The sequence below is a fragment of the Plodia interpunctella genome, chromosome 7 (assembly GCF_027563975.2).
Source record: "Plodia interpunctella isolate USDA-ARS_2022_Savannah chromosome 7, ilPloInte3.2, whole genome shotgun sequence".
Lineage (NCBI taxonomy): Eukaryota > Metazoa > Arthropoda > Insecta > Lepidoptera > Pyralidae > Plodia > Plodia interpunctella.
Genome location: NC_071300.1, coordinates 8,280,744 through 8,299,592, shown reverse-complemented (window position 1 = coordinate 8,299,592; position 18,849 = coordinate 8,280,744). Strand labels below are relative to the sequence as shown.

The 18,849-nt window shown below is 35.7% G+C and overlaps 1 protein-coding gene and 1 long non-coding RNA gene across 4 annotated transcripts in view; one reads left to right on the top strand and one right to left on the bottom strand.

Moving 5' to 3' along the window:
- Positions 1–18,849, bottom strand: part of LOC128671140 (uncharacterized) — a 143,200-nt gene that overhangs the window by 85,004 nt on the left and 39,347 nt on the right.
- Positions 8–3,483, top strand: LOC128671142 (uncharacterized). 3 transcript variants are annotated; one of them, XR_008404819.1, is made up of 3 exons: positions 8–156; positions 2,174–3,211; positions 3,300–3,483. It is a non-coding gene; the product is annotated as an uncharacterized LOC128671142 (long non-coding RNA). The 3 variants fall into 3 exon arrangements; XR_010369934.1 differs by lacking the exon at positions 3,300–3,483 and having other exon boundaries at positions 10–156; positions 2,174–2,401; positions 3,085–3,099; XR_008404818.2 differs by having other exon boundaries at positions 11–156; positions 2,174–2,401; positions 3,300–3,473.

Here is an 18,849-nt window from a genome sequence, read left to right as displayed (position 1 = left end):
ATAAAGTATTTATTGCGCCATGTCGTTGCCATTCAAAAGCCTTTAAAATGGCATAAACCTTGGTTTACACCAATATAGGTACATTCTACATTGGCACTCTTTTAGTCAGCAATGTTTAAATTGAAGGAATATTATTGGACTTTTATGTGAAGGAAGGTAGGATAACTTTAATGTTTTAAAGTTTATTGGAGTTTCTATCGCCTTCGGGAAGAAAGGTTTTGTTTCTGGAAAGTCTGTAGACAAGATCAATAGTAACTAGGTGTTTGTGATAAAAAAGCTTTTAAATTCTGAAATCACCGCGCGTGCATTCTCAGGGTGCCAGATGAAATCGGCTGCTACTCTCAATGGGTAGCGTTCAGTTATGCTGTAGGCCATTTGGGCACTATGCTTTAATTTATGACGATCATAAATTGTCTTATGTATGTTATGTGTTAAATATTCATTTATATATCAACAGAAGAATTCGATTAAATGTGTGTGTATATATGTTACTGCTGCGCCCTGGAGCTTTTTCTCCCGTGGGAATTTCGGGATAAAAAGTACCCTATATGTTATTCCAGGTTATATTTTACCCATATAGCAAGTTTCATAACAATCGATTCAGTAGATTTTGCGTGAAAGAGTAATAAACCTACATACACACATCACACAAACTTTCGCATTTATAATATTAGTAGGATTGTAATTTAAAAATCAACAAATTGTGCGCTTGTTATAAATTCCGTAGAAAAGAGCAAACCACCAAACACAATTTCAAATGATCGCGATGTTAGTTGAAGTGTGAAGACCAATAGTGGAATTCAAATCATAAAAATTATTCATAGCCCGAGTTTTTCATTCGAATCAATCAAACCAGACGCAGTGAAGTCAAACTCGAAATGGAAGAATCAAAACAAAAGCCATGATTAATTGCAAACCTCCCCTGTGTTGATTTATGATGCGTACACATGAAAAAAAAATACAAGGCTGCCTTTAAATTTATTAATTTTACATGTACGTACACGTACATGCGTGGTTAATATACATGTACAAATAATGTACAGGCCCACGCCTACGACGGCTTGCTCGTGTGGACAGAAATTTGATAAACGAATTCTAATATAATGAAAGCAAATGAATTTCATAAAAAAGTTAAACTTTAAGCTAAAGTACGTTTTGTCTCTTTCTGTCTATGGCAAATATTATAAAGTGTAGCATCCAGCCATCGAGTGGCAAATATTATAGAGTGCTACACAAAGCGTGTTTCATAAACACTCCACTCTTGTTCTTGCATTTATTAATTACTAACGATCCGTTCCGGCTTCGCTCAATTAAAACCATAATAACTTATATTCCTCAACCATCCTCAGGAATCACACTATCTAATGGTGAAAACGTTACAAAAACTGTCATGTCATGCTAAGTCCTAAAAACTAGGATTCCCATTGCCATACAGCTGTGACCTTTATTAAGGTGCCTGACGACGTACGGCACAAAGGGACACACGCACAAACTGAAGGGACGATGTTACAGTATACATTCAAGTCCAACGAATTGGCATGCAGAACTGCATCACCTGCACCAATGCACACTGTGATTTGCAAACAATCTAAACTGGTAGGTACGATGGGTAGTACAAAATACTGAATGTAATTTTATACTTGCAAAATACTGTCAAAATTTAGTGCAGTTCTGTTTTTAGATAGATAGATAAACTGTTTATTTATATCGAGGACACACAATATACATTTATGAATACAGTGAACCATTAAAATACAAGACAAATACACAAGAAACATTCTACATAACTATACAATCGTGTGCCGCAGCGATATAAAAGGGCAGTATCTCAGTGCATATTCTGCTCGACAAAGAGAGCAGGGCACTGGTTTTCAGATACCACCAGAGGGTACACGGGGTTTCCTGCATATCGGAGACGGTCACGCCATAGTAATTATATAATTACTGATACACACTTAACACATTTAAAATAATAACATTGCTAATATTATGAAGACAATAGGAAGTAGATTAAAGGAATACGAATTCAATTTAAACCGAAACTACCACAATAGCACCAGACAAATACAAGCCACTCGTCACACGCCACACAAAACGAGCAAACATCACCACCAGGCAACTAAGTTGCTTTTTGGTTTTCTAAAATAAACGTCTTAAATTTTTTTTTTTTTAGAATATTATTCCAGCACTTGGTTGCCTGACGACGGAAACTGCCAGTGAAAGCCAAAGTACGGTGAATATGGAACATCAGCGGCATTCTAGTACGGCGAATACTCGGACGATGAAATTGTAATTTGCAATATAAATAATCAATATTTTTAAATTTAATTATATCAAACATTAACATAGCAAAATGTAAATGTCTCCGCGATTCCATATTCAACATGGATTTATCATTCAGGTAAAGCGTGACGTGTGTGCGAGGCGGAATAGCAAAACAGAAACGACAACATGCGTTCTGCACTCGTTGCACCATACGTTTAGTCTTATACAATAAACGTGGACCATACACTAGATCACCATAGTTTAGACGAGAAAGTATAAGTGACTCACAAATAATTATTCTTGCTTTCTCTTGCTTTCCTTAAGCCTGTAAAAGCAATTTCTAATTAAATTTAAAATATGTCCCCTCAAAGCGTAACCGATCATCAAAAACTATACCCAAGTTCTTAGCCTCATTGACCTGTTCAATCCTCTCGTCTTGTCATTTTTCTACTCCATATGTGAAGCTATCCCATTTCCATCATTAAAAGGCTTTTCGTTCACTTTATGTGCGGTTGGAAATGTCCCTGCGAACCTTTTTAGGAGTCTAATTCTAAAACATTGTCGAGCCTGATAAAATATTTTATTACGACATCAGCAGTTCGAAATGCTTTTTTGTGAAATTCAGAATATAATTACAGAATACACGATAGCTGAGTCTGAGATCTTTTTATTTTATTGTATTAATCGAATTTTTAAATTTTTACTAGCAAAATATCGAGACGAAACCACCTCTTTTATTTGATTCATACTGTAACGCCACGCATTATGACCTCTTTAGTCATATCGCGTGCGCGCTGGCATGATTTTTATTTATTTCAGACTAAATTCAAAATTTTAAATTATTGTTCCACTTGATATCGATATCGGCACGTACCACAGTACGGTGTAATAATAATAAATTATATATATAATAAAATATCTTAAATTATTTATAGACCCTTGAAGGGTAAGTGTTTTAATATGTTTCGGAAAAGTGTTCTAAATTTTACAGTGATTTAGTGCTATAGTTCATGTATTTTTTTTATTGTTCACAGGTCTGTATTTTATTAATTATACTATTATACAACTGTTTGGCTTTGCCTATTTCTACTCCAACCCTACCTGAGATTACCCTACCACCTAACAATACCATGATATAATGGACTTGAAATGTCAAACTTCACATAATTCCTGCAAATTATAAAGTAACATATTTTAGTAATTAATTAAACTTTTATTCCAAAATAATGTAATTTATTTTACGTTGCAATTAGAATAGTCGACTCGACGAAGAAAAAGTAATTCGTTTACGAAAATGTCTAAATCTAAACTTGCAAATTGCACTTAAATGCCTGTCGCTTTATCCCCGTTTGTCTCTATCGAGGTTTGCAAAGTTGCGGCTTACGTAAAACGATTTAAAAGTTAACAAACTCTGTATTTTGCAAAGTGGGTCACAAATAGTCGCAAACGTTAGAGCCAAGAGCATACCATAGATGTAGCTCAAACAATAGTTGCTAGGCTGAATTTTAATAAAATAAACACATTTTACACTTATCAATCTCATTCGTATAGTTATATAGTGTAGTCGATGTACTGTATTTATTATCTATGCTGATGCCTACCACTTCGCTCGCGTGGCCGAACAAACCCCACATAGCATTTTCTGTTTGACCCAAAGGTTGACTGTTACATAATGCATTATACAATTACAAATTGTATTGTTGACTTATTGCAATTGCAAAGCTTAAATAAATAATTTGTGTGCCCTATTCTCGGAAACTCAAAAGTAGTTACAATGCTATATTATAGCCTTTTTAATTATCCCACTGCTGGGTAAAGGCATTTGTCTTCCATAGTTCCATGCCCACTTTTTATAAATTTTTGGGCTCCGACGCCTTATGCCTTATGACATAACACTAGTTATCGTTTTTGTAATCGTCAACAAGCCCGGGTCATTCATCAAAAAACACGGCAATAAAGCCGAATTGATGACGTCATCATGTCAATGGGGCAATTATTCTAATGGCAACTCAGCGATAGCCTTAATAAGCGGCTGAGCAACTTTCTTTTTGTCGTTTGCGTGGGATGACAATAACCCACATTCTTTGTTAGCGGATATTTTATGAGGTAGGACCGAATCCCATGGCTATAAAACTGTGAACAACATAGTTTACTCTATGTTGAAGTAGCGCAATATACCTCAACTTGGGGTAACTCTTAGTTGTTACCCCAAGTAGACAGCATAGAATTTTTTTCTGAATTCTTTCGGAAGAAATTTTTTCGCTCATCGGCTGATAAAGCTCCGAAGTCATCAAGGCAAATAACCATGGCAATGGTATGACAACTAAGAATTTAGAAGCCTGTGGACAAGAAAATGTAGGAAAGCGGACTCTGGGCTCTGACACTTAACATACTAAGAAACTGGGAAAACGCCCAGATGAGATGACAAGCGTAAAGTCGTAGTCTACTAAGGAGACGCTCAATGTTACGGCATTCAAAATGTATAACACGTCTAACATGTGGGAAACGCGCATCACTGCATAGATTAAATTGCGTTCAACCTGCTTCCTGGGAGACTGCAGGAACCGGGAGTGCAGGAGAACGAACTCCCAGGGCCTTACTATGAGGTTACATTTGCCGTTTATACCTACCTTCCTTATATCCTTGCCCAACAGACACACGACAATATTGATAATGTCGAGGCAATGTGATAAAAGGCTAAATAGTCTGTCGTGATGAATTAGGTGATTCAATCGATAATTATTTCGCCGAATTTAATAATGTTCCAATTAATCACCTAGTCCTGCTATATTTAAAACATAATAGTTACTTATATAAAAGTACTTAAATACAAGCCTGTATCTCTTCTTTGTACAGTTAGACAAATGTTGAACGAAACTAACTAGCCCCGTCGGAAGTTCAATGTTTCCCTAACTAGAAATACAGCACTTTGTAATGAAAACTTCTAATAGACTGAGCTTGGTTTTCATTCCCGTCTTGCGAATCTTTTGTGTGAGGATTCAAAAGACGAGCAAGGGAGTACTAGCAAACTTCGGTAATCGAAAACTATTCAATTAAAGGGTGATATAGCTAAATAGCTATAAAGTTTTAGCGTTGGGTTAATATTGGCATAGAGTCGACGACGACAGCGAGATATTGGCAATTTTCAGATAATGGAAATGCTAATTATTGTAGAAAAACTATTTGTCACGGTACCTAGTTTGTCTCGTAGAAAAGGACGAAGAGTTAGCATGTATATATGTATGTATATAAAAATATTTTGTCTATTGTATGTAGTGTCACGTAATATTTGTACTTTACTCTTACTTTACAAATTGTAGCTCTTTTAATGGCATGGTAATTAAAATATATGAAACATTTGTAATTTCACACGCAGCCACAGAAAATATATCAAAAGTAAGTAGAGACGGATATATCTATATGATACATGGAGCGAAAACTTATTTAGATAAATTGGCTCGCGCCAGATATCATCTCGTCTCGTTTCATCTCAATGTGCGAGGATAATATTCAGATGGCTACATCTCACAAGTTTTATAAAGTTGGCCAGTGTGCGGTCTCCAGGGACTGCTCGACTATTTTATGTTCACGCGTCCACGAGATTTTTTGCAAAGCATGCTATAGGGCTTCCACTGCAGGAATCTATATTCATACTAATATTATACATGCTAAAATCTGTTAGTCTCTCTGTCTGTTCCGCTTTCACGGCTAAACCGTTGGACCGATTTTGCTGAAATTTGACCCCCTAAAGACTATAATGGGGGGGGGGTGAAAGTTTGTATGAAAATCATGTCTGTTCCGCTTTCGCAGAGAAATTCACACGGGTGAATCCGAAGGCATACAGATAATATAATACATTCGTAACTGTCTGTTTAAATACGCATCACGCAATATACAACGAACCGACTAACTTGACATTTGGTATGAAGATACTTTATACAATTTATTCCGGAAAATGGTACTACTAGTGGTAGATTTTGAAAATAAATACAGCTGAATTTCCATGCTATCGCTTGGAAATAACAGGATTATTATTATTTATGAAACAAATTATTGCGATGACAATGGTGGAAAATGTTAAACTGAAATTAGTTATTAACAACATTGTTAATTTAATTCATAATTAACGTTTATTGATTCTCAATGAATATTTTATTTTATCGGATCGTACAAAAAGCGATTTCCATAATGTACCGCTATCGAACTCGGTGCGTAGTTCGTAATTTGCATGCGCAAAAAAATTCAAACTAAAAGCGAATAACAAAAAGTCACTGGTAAAGTCTCGTAGGTATACATTTATTATGAATTACATGAGATTGAGCGTGAGATTGAGACTATAACGTTGATTCTAATTACGAAACTAGAATATTTATCTATTGTGGGTTGTTGGTAACCCTGTTTCTTGCCACGTTTACTCTCCCCGTTTCTACCAAGTAACTTGCATGGCCCTTCATAAATATGTACTAAATTCAAGACGATATGCAAACATTGAAAACCAATTCTTATCTATCAAAGTTGTGAATTGAGGGTGTCATTTCAAAGTTTTTTCAATTCGGTCACGATTTATTTCATTATTTATTATATGTAATTTATTATATATCGAGTATATTGGATCTTGGGCAGTTTTCCTAACAGATTTCTATTGATTTTCCCTTCGTGCTAGATAATATATTTCAGATATCAGGCAGTTTTAAAAATCTCATAAAGGTGATTGAAATATTTGTTTCGTCAAATTTAGATAAAGAAAATAAAGTGATTAAATACTAAGACGTAAAACGGGCACTGAATCCAGAAACTCTTGGTTTACATAACCAAAGATGTTACAACCGTGCGAAGAACTTTTATTATACACGGTACATAAACATAACAAATTCTATTGTTTATCTCGGCTCAAATGGGATAAACATGCGGTTGCTAACTTTTTCAATTAATAAAATAACAACGTAATATTCTTCCTGCTCAAACAAACATAAACAGAACTTTAATTTATTCGTGTTTTAATGTAATCATTTGTAAGTAGGCTCCCATGATCGCGTCCGCCCACAGCCCTCAGGGAGGAAAACGCCTGAGGCAAATCTATATTTGTTTATTTACTGTAAAAAACATGTTTTTATATTTTCCTTTGTATCCATCACACGCAGAAATCTTAGAATAACATCGGTTTGAATTTATGTACTAATTCTGATAATAGTGGAGCGAGTTCACTGCAAAATCAATTTATCGGGATGAATAACCTAATGATATTTCATAATAAATGATTTTCAGTATGTGTATCATGTAGCAATGATACACATACTGAAAAATAAACAAATGTGACTATATGTATTTATATGTTTGTGTGTGTTTATGTATCTGTTGTATGTTTTGTGTTACTAACACTTAGTTCTTACGCTGTTTATATTACTAACAAAAAATATCTTATATGGGTCTTGAATAAAAACTATTATTATTATATTATTATATTTAAAAAGTATATGTCTAGCAATAATTCATTTATTTTTTAAAATTTGGGCTAAAATACCTTTATTCAAAATGTATTTAGCCTCTCATATTACACATATATACCCTTTCCGCAGTTCTGTAATTACTGTATTTATGTTTCATCTTGCATTGAATATATGATTTTTTTAAAACTTTGTACTAACCAACGAACATAAACTGGGCTTTAGATAGATCAGATAGCTTTGGGAATATTTACATCAAATCGGCGAGGCTGTCTAAGCCTAATCTCCTTGTCAAGAACAGATGCAGGCCTTATCCAATTAGCTCCTGTGGCCGACCGGTCAAAAAGTTATACAAGGGCATAGAGGATGCACAGAGGTCATGTTGAAAGATCCAGACGCCTTACAGCATAATTTCTATGAAACAACTATTTATCATAGCACTAGCTTATGCCCGCGGCTTCGCCCGCGCATAACTTATTATTATTATCAATATTTCGGGTTCTAAAGTAACGTATCGCGATGTAACCTAAGTTTTCCTGATAATATGATAAATGAGCCACTAGAACATGGAAGTGATTCCCCATCTATCAAACAACACTACGGATATGGATCCTACTCAATCCACTCCCTCTTATGTATGGCCCTAATAATATTCAGAATAATATGACGAACGGTAAGAGGTTTCATGGACCCACGGCGAATCTTTCTGTGGAGCCTCTATCATTCAAAATCTAAACGGGTCCCTAGGGATGAGCGCCGAGTGTTGCTAGATCTAAATATTTAAACGGGCAACACCGCCTCGAAATGCTGCTTGGGAACATTACACTGGATTTTATATTTGGTTTCAACGATATCAAACTTGTTAACTTTCTGAATTGTTGCTTGGTTTGTTGACGTTGATCGTATTGTTCGACGACCTCCGTGGACTAATGGTCATAATGCCGGACTGCTACACTGGAGGTCCCGGGTTCGAATCCCGGTCAGGTCAAGATGGAAAATGATATTTTCAGATTGATCTAGGTCTTGGATCGTTATCTATATCTATATTGCTATTAAATATAGTATCGTTGAGCTAGTATCCCATAAAACAAGTCACGGGCTTACTTTGGGCTTAACTCAGTGTTATTTGACCCTTATAGATAGTTATACATATATATTGTAGTTAGTAGAATCGCTGAAATCGTTGAAGTTTACTCACTAATTGTAAAAAAGGTTCGTAAGTAAAATTTAATCGAGGTGCGACGCAACACAATTATCCTTGAATTCGTTGACTCGTTTTATTTATTTATCTTCTCGCTTTACATAATTTGGGTTTTATTTACACCCTCGATGATTTAAAATACACCAAACTAGTTTCAGGGTGAAATTTAAACTTACGTTAACTAAGATGATTGTGAAAATGACACTAAACTGATGGAATAAATATTCATAGGTTAATGGGTAATTAGGTTATAACCTAAAAAAAGGAAAACGTCGATTATTGAAAACAATGTAGTTATCTAAATTGTTTTTAATAATCGAGGTTTTTAATCATATATACATTATATGTCCAATAATACGTCATATTAGAATACGTGTGGATCAAGACCACAGAATCAAGACAGTGGGTCGATCGAGGGTAAATGATTTGCTCAAAAACTCATGTCAGAAGTTAATGAATATATTATTAAATTTAGGCCCCGCCTTCGCACGGGTTCCCCTTCAATCACTCGTATATTTAAAAAAAAAAACCGCTTCAAAAATCCATTGCGTAGTTTTAAAGATCTAAGCATACATAGGGACAGACAGACAGCAACTTTTTATACTACGTAATGATAATGTTGTACCAAGATATAAGTAGCACTATAAAGTATCTCTATTCCTGCATAAGCTTCAGGTAGAACATATTCCAAAAACTAGGTCACATAAAAAGTAGAACTAAACCGTCCCGAGAACGCTTCCTTGTTAAAACGATGGGAGTTTAACTATGTAAAGCTCTAATTTGATGATAGCATTCATTATAACTAAGTACCCTGGTTTTATCGTAAACTTTGTAAAAGTATAGTAGTTAAAACATTTTTATACGTTAACGTGCGGTTCTTAAGTAGCATTCATTCTGGTAAATCGCTCGCTCTTATATCTCTTTACAAGGGATTTCTGATGTCCCACTAGTAGTCAAAAACCCCCTTTTCGATAGGAAAAGCTCCAAAGTAAGACAAGAAGGACATTTAGGATGAGTTGCACCGCAAATTTTGACGTTGATTTTAACCGGCGCGCCGCAGTCGTTAGATACCGTCCGGTTGTAACTGTATAATGTCCTTGCATAGTAAGTAATTAATACAAATAATAACATAAAGTGTTTTAGATTTGACCGAATCTCGCGCACGGTATATAAAGAATTACCTAATAAAATTCGCAGCAATTCTCGGAAATTGTTTGCGTCCGAAATAATTTCGGCGCCTGTCGCTTTGAGCATTAAGCGATATTTCCAATCTGAGATACACCCATTCCGCACACTCCTCTTTATTAGATTTTTCACAACAGTCCCTCGCTATCGCGAATCTTCACCGGCAGCGAATAATAATAACGAAATTCAGCGAAATTTGCGTTTCACGCAACGTTCAATTCCCCTCATTCTTTCTGGTGAAAATAACAACGATGACGTTTTTTTCAATACGACAATAGAATAAATCATTGTCGGCGGATTGGAGTTCCGCGGGAAATGAAATAGGTAGGTACTTCCGCGCCGTTCCACTTTGCCCGAGGGAGCGTTTAAATATTTGAACATCGTACAGTGAATAGGTATGTTAATTAGCAAGTTTTATGCAGCGAGCGTAATGGTGGAGTGGAGATAGTTCCACCCAGCCGAGCGAGGACCTCTAGAACGTTTTATGGCCGCAATTTATGAAAAATATTGTGAATTGCAACTTTGTGTGCCCTAACAACTCGCAGGTTTATGTTCGCATTGTCACCAGTGCAGGTGATAATGCGAATCGGGAGCTAAACGGCTCTGACGCATGGCTACCTTCGGATAGGGATTGTCGCGTGATTATTTTTATATAAACAAAATTATTCCAGGGAATGAAAAAAATGTCCTTTTGTTTTGTTTTGACGATGATCCTTACGATGGGTTGCACCAGTCAAATTTGATTTTAACTTTAACCTGCGCACAACAACGAAAAGTATGCCATTTAGTCTTATCGTCTTAAGGTTAACGTTGACTGGTGAAACCCACTCTATATCTTCATAGTTAAACGGTACAACAAGAGTACACTCAATTAAGCTCGATCACGTATTAAAATTACTTCATTTAGTAAATCCTATATCTTTTTTTGTCATCAGCACTCGTCCTTAATCATATCATGTTTCCGTATACGTTTTGACCATGTACTTTATGTGTACTTGATTTTGATATAAGCCAGGTAAATTGTCATTCGGTTTAGATCACAGATTTACATATTAGTAGATATAGCAATGCCTAGGTAATCAACTGTGTTGTCCTACCGGTCGTCCGCTTGCCGATATGCACAATGCAATTGCATGCTGCTGACAGGTCCAATCGGACTCCAACCGCCGCGGGGTCGATCCCGGGCCGTCCCGCGCCACTGCCCACCTTTACGCCACTACACTCCCACCGATTACCATTACCCATTTATTTATTTATTGCTTTGTTTTTTACTCAACATTCTTTGGTCACCACTTTCATATCAGGCAAAACAATGGCGCTGTTTTTATTAAAAGGTTATTCTATTCTAGTAAAATTATGAAAAGAAGCAAAATTATTTATCTCATATTTTGTAATGGCTAGACTCCGCCTTGGACAGAGATGGGTGGAAAGATAAAGTGGAGACTTGCCCAGCAGTGGGACACATCAATTCAAGGTTAAAAAAATAGTAGTGAAAATCTAGGAAACTGTATTGTACATTTTTGTACAATACAATTAAAAAGTTATTGATGTAAAGCGTAGCAAAACTACGTGATGGGGATCCCTTGCGGTTACTACAAGATTCATCAGTCAATTATCATTAATCAGTTATAGAGTCAATAAATTGTGACATTTGAATGCCAACACTTTTCTTTTACCTATGGCCAACACTGAAAATCGTCATTCATTAGCGTATCGTCTGGAGGTATCACCGTCAGCGACACGCGGCATAACAGTGCGTCACGATTCTGAGAAGGAATTACCGCACAAAGACCAAGTCATGAAATCACGAGGAGACATGCAAATCAGCGTGATGCTGCGGGTACACGACCCTTGTGACCTCAGTGACGTAGTTGTCTGAGAATAGGTAGCGTGCACCAGGGCCCCTAAGTTCGGGGGCTCATAGGTCTCTGATAAGCGATCATTTTTTGGTCGCACACTTTCTCTTTCATACTCACGTTATCTCGGTAGCATTTAGGGCTGTGATGTCGCTAAGCCCAGTGTCAGCTTAAAAAATCTCCTCCTTGGTAATGTTACTGTTACAATGAACTGCCTAGGCTTTATTCCTTTAGTCATTTCGTGGGATATTCATACGTGGATATGGAATGGTACTATTTTAGGGCGGAATTACACACTCCATCTGTAGGTCGCAGAATCATCATATCGTATACTTACTACCGCGACGCAGCGACACAAAACGGAACGTCCTCTGACACAAAATTATCATTTTTGACATTTTTGACAGATTGGAAGCTAGAGTAACAGAAAAAATCTGAAATTCAAAATATACAGTTCAAGACAGAACAGCTTAGTTTAGTTAGTTTAGTAGTAGGGGTATGGTCTCAGAGTGTTTAGTTAGCGGTTGGGTCCTCAAATCATTTTTACGCCAGGGCCCATTTATCAAGCTACACAACTCAGCCCCAGTTCAATACACGGGTTACATCTCACAATAACACAAATTAATCTTCACCCACGCGCATCGTATTTAGGCACTTAGAACACAAATTACAGAGACTAAGGACCTGTCACGTGGGAGTAGTAATCGATTAAATCGATCAACGCGAAAAAAATTCACATTTCAACCACGATTTTTGTCTCACCAGTCTTCTCACCTGATGGCAACTTTAGGTGAAAGATGGGTAAAAGGGTTCTTTTATTTCATATTGTATTGTTCGATCGTCAGCACATACATAGTTAATGTATTTTATTTTAATGTTTGATTTGGCCGCTTAACTTTTTTCTCTATGTTCTGACGAAGGCACATAAACAACTAAATAGTGCATAGTTATGTAGCGTGCTATGGCTAGGCATGTATATGATACCCAGCCACGAGAATGCTTGGAATCCTTTGAGCAGACCAAAGGGTCTTCTGCTTAAGCTACTAAGTGTCGCTGCTATCGCCGCGCAGACGAGCACTTGCTTAGTGTAACATAAACCGTATGTGATACTTTTCTGTCCACTTATTTATTTACGTTTAAGGTCTTATACAAGCCATGGAAACCTTAATTAACTGAAAAGTTGCTAATCCCGCAAAACTGTTGAAATGGAGATACTGCTAAGATTACGACGTTACACAATAAAGCACATTAATCAATTACCTGCCTAAAGGAAGTGACGTGATTGAAGGTCGGGGGTGAGTCAACGTCGTGTCGAGGGAGGAGGGGGGTGCTGACTTCATCCCAGCAATAAATTGCATTCGGCACAATTTGTCGAGTGTCACTCCGAGTCTGCGATGCTTACAACTTCGTTTTAAAATCGACGCGGTGGACAGGCGAAGCTGTCTAAAATGAAAAGTAGGAGATATACTAGAGATTGTCCAAGTCTAAATTTTAATTGAAAATTTATTAAAGTTATCGATTAAACACCATCAAATATTATAATATAACTCTCTTATGAAGTATCTTCATTTTTGTTAAATTATAATAAATGGTTAATATGCTAAACTACATATGTGCAATGGACAATAGAAGTATTACATAGCGCCGATAGAGGCGCTGACTCTATTGTTGTAACACCGATCAAAATATATATCATAGATTTAACATTTAACACCAATTAAATATTAATAGGTATTCCTGTGTTTAAATTTGTGTCCATGACTCAATAATTATACCATAATATGCACAATCTAGCCGACCCAACCTGGCTCTGCGGTCATGAATATCTCCTTCCTATAAAATATTTCTAGAAAAATTAATAATATTGACTATATAAACAAATACATAAATCTGCCCCATGTTGTTGTCACTGTAAAATTAATGAATGAATATTTTGAAATTAAGGTCAAGTTGAATATTATATGATGCAGAAAAATTAACCTTATCTTCCAGCAAATACAATAAAACTTCAACATTACAAGAGTCACAGTCACAGCTTGTAATGAGATACTTCACGTGTCCAGAGTGTTCAACATACTCGGAATGACAAACAGAGACTTGGCAGAAGGGAAAAGAGGAAAGCGGGGGCAGAGGCGGATTAACATAGGGGCCCACATCGAATAATAATAAAACAATTGCAGATTTTACAAAACGTTATGAATTTGTATTAACCAAAATAAAAACTTTTTATTGTAAGTTCTTGAGGAGTTAAGCTGATACCATTACACATCATTCATCAAAATGAAAAGAGCTGACAGGGCCCCGTCGAAATGCATCGCGTAAGACATAGGCAATGCCCAGTGGCCCCTGGCCCCACGGTAGACCGCCTCTGGGGGAGGCAGCCGGAGCAAGTGGTTCGACTTACACAAATTGCGTTCCATTCGCTCGCCACTGAAAAATGTGGGCTTCACACAAAAAAGGGTTGGAAAGAAACGCTCTCGTTATTACACTGAATGGGGCGAAGGAAAGGAAATCACGCCCCTACACAAGAGTGATTCCTAGTATGACAAATGTGACTACTTTTATATTAAATTATGAAATAAAGCTATTCATAAAGATGGCGAAAGTAAATGAGAGAGGAAGACAAAAAGAGAGATGGATTAATTGTTGGGCGATACGGCGGTGTTAGGTAAACGCGAGCATGACAAACAAAAAAAAGAGTTATGAAGAAAGAAAATATTGACGAAAAGTAATTTTCTTAGAAAAGTTCATTAGCGAAACGATTGTTAGATAAACTGGATTGTTCGACTGTTTCTGATAAATTGAAGAGACACGTGAGCAGCTCCGGAGACCGAGAAAAAGTCGGAATACGTCAGCAGTTTTAGTTTTCTTGCTGAACTTTGCTCTTTGTTCGTAAACAAGACCAACTGACGACCAAACTTTTACAGCAAAGAAATGTATTTGCGGATTACGTTTGGATGAAAAAAAGAATCACGGGGCCGCGCATTTGTCATCATTTACAGAATTCAAATTAAGATTTCAATTGTAGAATTGTTTCATTTATTACGTATACAATATTCATAAACTGGTTTTTAGGTGTTTTGGTATTGTTTGCGGTTATAGGTGTTGTTGTTCTCTTGTGTCCATCGCCACTCACTATTGTGGACTGTTGAATGTTGTCGATTTACTTCTCATCTAAGCGCATTCCCTATTTATTCTTTTGCCTTAAATTTATTTTAAAAAAATACCAGTTACACATCAAATTATCAAAGATTTTTTCCTTCCTTCTTCTGTAGCTGTATTTTAGGTAGAATATTTATTATTCATCGACGAACGATTTTTCATGAGACATATATCGACTTACGACTGATTGGTACAGTCAAGGTTTTTTTTTCTATTTGTACTTTTAGATATATTGAATCATATTTCTAGTAATTTGACTTTCCCAGAGTGTCTTCATTATGTCAATGACATAATACGTAAAGGTGAATAAATAAAAGGTATATTAGAATAAAATTTAAATATACTTTTGAGTACATGTACATGTCGGATCGATCTGTCGTTTTCATCGGAAAAAGTTTCGAAGTTTACCAGCAACATTGCCAAATTGTGTCCTGCAAGCAACCCTCGGGACTTATTGAAGTCCTTGTACTTTTTTTTGGAAATAACTCAACCGACAGAAACTAGCTCTTAAATTTTGATTATGATGAGTGTAAAACAAAATAAAATCATTTGATTTACTAAAGTAAATACTTATTCTTAAAGCAATGAAGTAATATTAAAACAAAAATGAGGTAAAATGAGGCACGAAAAATCTTTCTGAGCCAAAACCGAAGCGAGTTCTGACATATGCTTTCCTTTTAGCAACAAGAAGGCGAATGGTGCAGGTTAAATGTCCATATTCAGTCAACTTTCTGTAACAAATGACTTTGTCTGATACCACGCGATCTTTTCATTTAATTTTACCCCAAAGCAAGATTTGCCAACTAAGATGTAATATGAAAGTATTTGTCGTAAACCCAAATAAATAAAGGACAAACCATGGCAATTCTAAAGTCAAATTGAGATAACCACTCCTACTTAATCAACAGTACTTTACTAGTTAAACAAACTTTATATGACTAGATACCTAGCCTACGCCTAAAGCCTACTGAGAATAATCTAAATATATGGTTTACTATATATATAATGTGTAAACTTCAAATACATGTTTTGTATGATTTAATTACCAGAACACAAATAAATTGTATTTCTAAAGTTGTATAACAACTGCCATTTATAATAAAAACTCTTCTGAAAGTATCTTATTAGAAAAGTCTTATTCTAATTCATTGAAGGATATATGTCGAGAAAAAGTCCTGTAAAAAGGGTCGATCATCAACACGCTAAATGGATGGCTACAGACCGAAATATTTTCATTTTTATATGTTATCCTATTGTACTCCACTTCACTAAGGCCTTCATAGAATATTTACCACAAAACTATGACGTTTTGGAATATTTACCAGAGTTTTTACAGAAATATTAGGTATAAAAAAATATTATGTTACACACTACAGCAAGGTTTGTTGTAGTGTGTAACATAATAAATATTGTTAACATGAAAAAGCTATAATCTTTAAATAAAAGTACAAAACTCGGTGTTAAGACGTAAAGACCTTTGTACCTCACATACGTTAAAAGTTCTTCTTAATAATGTGAGCGAAGCGAAACGAAGAACAATTAATAAGACCGCTGCTAACTTTGCAACTTAGAGCAACTCAATTTCTCGTGAAATTCTATTAACATTGTAAGTATGTTAGATAAACATAAACTCTCACAACAGCGCTGACAGTTAAAAGATGTATTAAAAGCATTCGGGCGCGGAAACTTTCGCTCTCGGGAGTTTTAACGCCCTTTGGGAACTCCAGGGCAGGGTTATTTAAGTTGCTTCTCATTAAAATTCAATATGAAAAGCTGTCTGAGTATCGATCCGAAGGCACGTGACTGTCAGACAGATTCTACGACTAAAACAAAGTAATCGAAATACTTATAGGCGAAGGCTGACTTTCATTGGCGCCCAACGTGGAACATCGTTTTTATAACATGAAAGCACTTTCAACTGTAATAACCAGATTTTTTATTCATATAAAACATGGCCGTAACATTGGAAATATTTTTGGATTATTAATAACTTTTTATCATCTTAATTATAATTCTATGAAAATGGAGGGAAAATGATAAATATAAATTTTTATTGTTGTTCGCAATTCTATCACATTACAATTCCTATAGGAATAAAAATCTACCTACCGTACACCGTAAATGCTAGTTGAATGTAAAAAGGGCTATCTGGATATCGATTTCATTTAACTGTCACCACAAAACCTCTACGACTCTATTTTGTTACGTATAAAAAACACCAGAATTGACTTCACCCCAGTGAAGCCAAACATGACAATACAATTTTATTGATCCGTGATATCAATTAGAATTAATAAATTAAATTAAAAAATGTAAGTAAGAACCCTCTTTATTCAAATGTAAGGCAATAAATATTTTATTTGGAAACAACGTTGTTCCATTTATCTAGAAATGTTTCCAACATTATGACCATGACCACAAAACTGGAAGTTAGAAATATTTAGTCTCGAATTCTAGATTAAACTGTTATTGGCGCCCAACGTAGAACCCGAGACCATGACATATTTTTTTAATATGACCATGATTCGTATATGGAATAGGGTTGTTGCGATAAATACTTCTGGATCATAACATTACTTTTAATGCAATGATATTAATCATGCAAAGTGTAATTTTAAACAATCATACAGTTTATGATTGAGTTAAAAACAAGATGTCACAAGTTACCTCGTTCGATTATTTAGTCAAAATAAATAAATTATAAAAAAGTTCGCTCGCGCCGACATAGAAAACGTGACATATACTTGACGAAGGAGCTCTTGATTTATTAATATCAACATCCTAATTATTATATACAGATACTGTAAAAACTTGCATCAGCATCAACCCTGGTTGAGAAGTGTATTGGCAATGTCTAGTCTAAATTCCGACTGACTGGCGCCCAACGTGGAACGTGGGACACAATTTTCATCTCGCAGTTACGTCATCCTTAATGTCCGCGCCGGTTTATTTTATTGCTTGCAATATGGGTCGTATAGCAAGGGACTTTCTTTGATTTATCGTTAATAATATTTAACATTGTCAGCATCCGTAAGTAGGTACTGGTGTAAGTCTTCTAAATAAGAAATAATACAAAACGAAAACTTACAAGCTTGTAGATACAAATATACTGCCACCAAACCAATTACACCGTGATTTTACCTGAAAACAAAATAAATATAATTAAACGACAATTCACAGTAAATAATAACATTCTAAAAAATTGGCTATGTATTGGCATATACAAAAAATAAATTCCACTACATCTACCGTAAGCTAAGATTGATTGGTTAATTATTTATCTCTGTCACAATTTCTAAACAACAACATCCTGTGCTTTGTGTCCAGTGAAGGAAAACATCGCGTGGAAACCTGTATAATGGTTGACAGTTTGTTTACTAGTGTCGATGCGTTTACTTGCCAGACCTTTAGGCGACATAAATAAAATCTGACACCAGTGTTAGCAAGTAACATATTCGAAAAGAAAGAAATTTACTGATATAATTTACACGTTGAGAATCCAGCATACAGGAGGTAAACCCATAAAACTATCGTTCAAGTCCGTTACTGTCGTGGTTATTCGTTGCCGGGCTCGGGGCCTACATTCTACATTGAAATAACGCTGAAAGCGTTGTAATTATTTTTAAACCGTTTCAGGAGCGTTTCCAAGCGGACGGTAATGGCGGCGAAATGCCGTGCTCACGCCGCTTAGCAATTTCATTTTAAATGCAAGTAGTTAAAAGATTTCGGCGATTCT